Raw genomic sequence first — 4,996 nt, forward strand, 5'->3', positions numbered from 1 at the left:
CATTATTATGATTAACAGATGCATAAACATTCTTAGTTAAACAACCAATGAATCACGAACAGGATTGTTTCTGTTTAATATCTGATTAAGAGAACTGAAGTCCTCGTGTAGGTTGAAATGACCCATCATGGCCTAAAATAGAGTTCAGCGTTCCTGCCTTCTCTCAGGCCTGTGCGAGACCTGCTTTTGAGGCAGTAACTCCTGTTTCTTCACTCGAGGTGACCCCTACACTTTATTCACAAGAAATTCAACTTTATGGAAAGATAATGGCCAGCGCTGCTATGTTAGCATAGAGGTGCTAACACAACACCGCTGGCAGCATGCAGAGCTAGAGGATGTGTTAACGATGTAGCTTATTAGCTTAACATGTGTTGATAGTTGCACTAAATAAGCGAATAACAGCTTCTCATAATAAGTGGATAAGCAGCCAAACATGTTAAGAAGATAGATGTTTCACTTACCACATCCCTATGGTTTCCAGCAGCCATGTTGCGGACTTGTTCTCAGCTGCCAGGGTTGCCAGATTGGAATAACAGTTTTCAGCACAAACGCAACACCCGCTCAAACACAAAAAACCCTGATCAAATCTTAACCTCTGACAGTGTGTGCAGTATAAAAAAGTTTATATTACTGATATAGCCTACATGTGTATATTATGCTAATAAAAATACACCATTAGCACACATCTGCATTGAATCAGTATTATTTTGTAGCTCTGAAAAGACAGTATTAGAGAGAGTGACACTCATCTTTAGGATGAAAACTTCTAAATAACCAGATGGGGCTGGGTAAAATGTTTGCTGCAAGCATGTGCATAAGAAAACTCAACTAATAGCACTGGTTTTGCAGAAGGAGGGTGTAGGTCCTCAGATTCTCAGAAACAGTCTCTTCTATTTGGTGCGTTTACAGGTGATATTAACTAACACAATTTTGTAGTGACATTTGCTATTTTGATACAATTTGGGCTACTTTTAACAACATTTGGCAGGTTTTAGAAGTATTTATAAGGAAATTATAACAAGCTGCCAAAAGCTGTACTTTCCAGCCCAACGTGTTCTAAAGAAGCCCAATTGGGTGGAAACCAGCCCAATCTGGCAACACTGGTTACTGCTTCAAATTAGAACAACTATTGTGATTGGCTTATAAATAAACCCTTCCCCCACGTGGGGGAAGTTCTTATGATTGACTGAATACAAAGAAGCTTTGTGATTGGTTGGAGATCATTTCCTGTTGAAAAAAAGACACGTGTGGGTTGAGCCAAGTCAGGGGAGTCTCAAAATTCACACACAAATGCAGAGAAGTTCACAGAGCACCAGCACTGTGTAAATAAAAATATATTTGTGTGTGCATTAGAAATACATGTTTGAATCTATTCTTGTGCACATGTGAACTGTTCTGTGCACGTATGAGTCTGGTCCTGTGCATGTGTAAATTTTGTACTGTGCATGTATGAATTCTTTTGTGCACGTGTGAAACTTCCTGTGCACGTGTGAAACGTTCTGTGCACGCATGGATTGGTCTGTGCACGCATGAATTGTTTTCTATGCATGCACGAATTGTTCTATGAACGCATGGATTTTTCTGTGCACGCATGGATTGGTCTGCGCACATGTGAACCGTTCTGTGCACGGATGGATTGTTCTGTGCACGTGTGAGGATATTGAGACCCATATAGCTCCATAGTTGTAAGCTCCAAAAGAATCACAGTTTTTGTTCGTAACAGCTCATCTAAAGATATCCTGCTAACTCGAGGTATGCCTATTGCTCATCTTTTTCCAGTTGATGTGCTGCCAGCAACCTGTATGAATCGAGAAACTGATTCGAAGAAACTCACCCCATCATCTTTTGATTTCGGGGATTCCCCTGTTCCTGAAAAAAGGAAGGAGAGGCTTATGAGTAAAATGGTGGAACGCAGCAGTGTTTTCTCTACTCATGAGTTTGATGTGGGCAGCATGAAATCAAAACTACTGATGACAAGCCATTCCGAGAGAGATCACATCGTTTACCCCCAGCAGATATTGAAGCCTTCAGAGTGCACCTGTCAGAACTCAAATGAGCTGGCGTAATCACAGAGTCCCGCAGTCCATATGCATCCCCCATAATGGTCGTGTGCAAGAAAAATGGAAAGATTCGAATGTGAGTAGACTATCGGACCCTTAACAGACACACAGTCCCTGATCAATATACAGTGCCAAAGATTGAAGATGCCCTGACATGCCTTAATGGAAGCAAGTGGTTCAGCATCCTTGACCTCAGAAGTGGATACTACCAAGTGCCCATGAGTGAAATAGACAAAGAAAAGACAGCTTTTCATATGCCCTCTTGGGTTTTATCAGTTTGAAAGGATGCCACAAGGTGTGTCAGGTGCTCCTGCAACTTTTCAGCGAATCATGGAGAGAACTGTTGGTGACATGAATCTGCTGGAAGTGTTGGTATATCTGGATGATCTCATTGTATTTGGTGAAACACTCGAAGAGCACGAACAAAGACTGTTAAAAGTACTCGACCCCCTACAAGAGGAGGGCCTCAAATTGTCATTAGACAAATGCCATTTCATATGTATCATATGTTGTGTTGAAGTAAACAGTTTTATAATCAATTATATGCTTTGTTTACTTATTAGTAATCAGTTTATTCAGTAGAATCTTGAGTAAATTAGTTATAGTAAAACTTATTGGTGTGGTTGCTGTTTTAATAGTAGGAGTCTGAGTGTGTGAACAGGGCCTCTTGAAGGAATGCAGGTAGGGGGAAGGGAGACTTGCTTACTGCCACTGTGTGTAGGAAAATGAAGCAGCTGAGGTCAGGAGGTCACGGAGAGCAAGAATGGAAAAGAAAGGTAGCAGTCTTGATCAGTCAGACGACAGCTTTCCAGCGGAGCTGAGAGCACCTGATTTCAGGTTGTTTTGTTGTCTCTCTAAATGCGCATTTAAAGCTTTTGAATAATCTTGTATTTTGCATTTTGCTTAACCTTTTACAATTACATTTAATAAAGGTGGGTTTGAACTTTTAAGTACTTGCATGTTAAATATTTCACCTCGGTAATAGGTCAATTTCGGAGGAGAGAGAAACGAGCTCGGGCGGAGAGAGTAAGTTCGGTGGTTGTTCGCAGCAACAGTTGGTCACATCGTTTCACAAGATGGAGTGTCTACAGATCCAAAGAAGACAGAAGCAGTCACTACCTGGACCAGACCAACTACTGTCACCACCTTAAGATCTTTCCTTGGCTTCTGTGGGTATTACAGACGTTTTGTCAGAGATTACGCCAAAGTTGCATTCCCACTAACACAACTTCTGTCTGGTTACCCACCCCATGCCAAAAGATTCAAGAAAAGTCAAAAACAGGCCTATTTCAACCCATAAGAACCCTTTGGCCATCGATGGGATAACAAATATGAGACTGCTTTCAAGGAGCTAAAACAAAGGCTCACCAGTGCTCCTGTGTTAGCCTTTGCAGATCCCCAGTTACCCTATGTGCTACATGTCGATGCCAGACGAGAAGGACTTGGAGGTGTTTTATACCAAGATCAAGGTGGAGGGCTAAGACCCGTAGCATCCATCAGTCGCAGTCTAACCCCATCAGAACGCCTCTATCCAGCTCATAAGTTGGAATATCTTGCTTTAAAGTGGGCTGTCGTGGACAAGCTACATGATTATTTATATGGAGCCAAGTTTGAGGTCAGAATGGACAACAATCCTTTGACCTATGTGTTGACATCAGCCAAGTTAGATGCAACTGGCCACTGTTGGCTTGCAGCTTAGTCAACCTATGATTTCAGTCTCATGTACAGAGCAGGTATTCAAAACATTGACGCAGACGCCCTTTCAAGGCACCCTTACCCTGACCAAAACCAAGAAAAGTCATGGACAGACATATCTTCAAACGGTGTTAGGGCTATGTGTCAGGTATCCATAGTCCTCAAAAAGAATATCTGTCATGGAAGAGAAATAGATCACTTAGGTTTGTCCATGCATGCCATACCCAAAGCCTACTGTAATCTATCCCCACTAAGTCTAAATGGGATGCCGGTTTTAATCCCTTTTGAAATCTCAAAAGCTCAACAAGAAGATTCAACTCTAAGTGAAATCTGGAAAGCTGTAAAGAAGGGGGACACAAACCAAGTCAAGGCAAGGAATTCCACAAGCTCATTACTCTTGAGAGAATTTGGAAGACTGAAGTTGAAACAAGTTGTTATATACCGAGATACATTTCCACCAGGCCGAAACAGACGTTCACAGCTAGTATTGCCTGAAAACTTCAGGAAAACAGTCATGACATCACTACATGATGATTCTGGTCATCTAGGGATTGAGAAGACTTATGGACTCATCAACGAAAGGTTCTATTGGCCTAAGATAAAGTCAGATGTTGATGAACACTGCAAAAACTGTGCAAGGTGCATAAAGAGAAAGACATTTCCTAAAAGAGTAGCTCCCCTGTTTCACATGCAAAGTAATGGTCCAATGGATTTAGTATGTATGGATTTCCTGTCCATTGAGCCAGTGTAGGGGTCACCTCGAGTGAATAAACAAGATTTACTGCCTCAAAGCAGGCCTCGGACAGGCCTGACGAGGAGGCAGGAACCCTGAACTCTATTTAGGCCATGACAGGTCATTTCAACCTAGAAAAGAATTCTCAGTTCTCTTAATCAGATAATGGACAGAACAATCTTTTCTGTTCGTGATTCATTTGTTGTTTAACTAAGAATGTTCATGCATTTGTTAATCATTTAATGACTGTCACAAAGGGGGTGGAATCACTTCTACTCTTTTATCGTGCCTAAAAGATTAATTGATGGTATAAAAATTAGAGAAAATCATCACCATGTTTTCATTGTGTTTTTAAATAAATCACTGTTTTTATTTTACTGGAAACATCAGTAATATAATTTTGAGTTTTCTTGAGAAAATCTTTCATTTATCTGGACCAACAAATGGCTCAGACTGATTACGTAAACAGAAATGTTAATTAATCATCATAAATGTTTTACAGTGATTT

Source organism: Austrofundulus limnaeus, unplaced genomic scaffold, assembly GCF_001266775.1.
Source record: "Austrofundulus limnaeus strain Quisiro unplaced genomic scaffold, Austrofundulus_limnaeus-1.0 Scaffold540, whole genome shotgun sequence".
Lineage (NCBI taxonomy): Eukaryota > Metazoa > Chordata > Actinopteri > Cyprinodontiformes > Rivulidae > Austrofundulus > Austrofundulus limnaeus.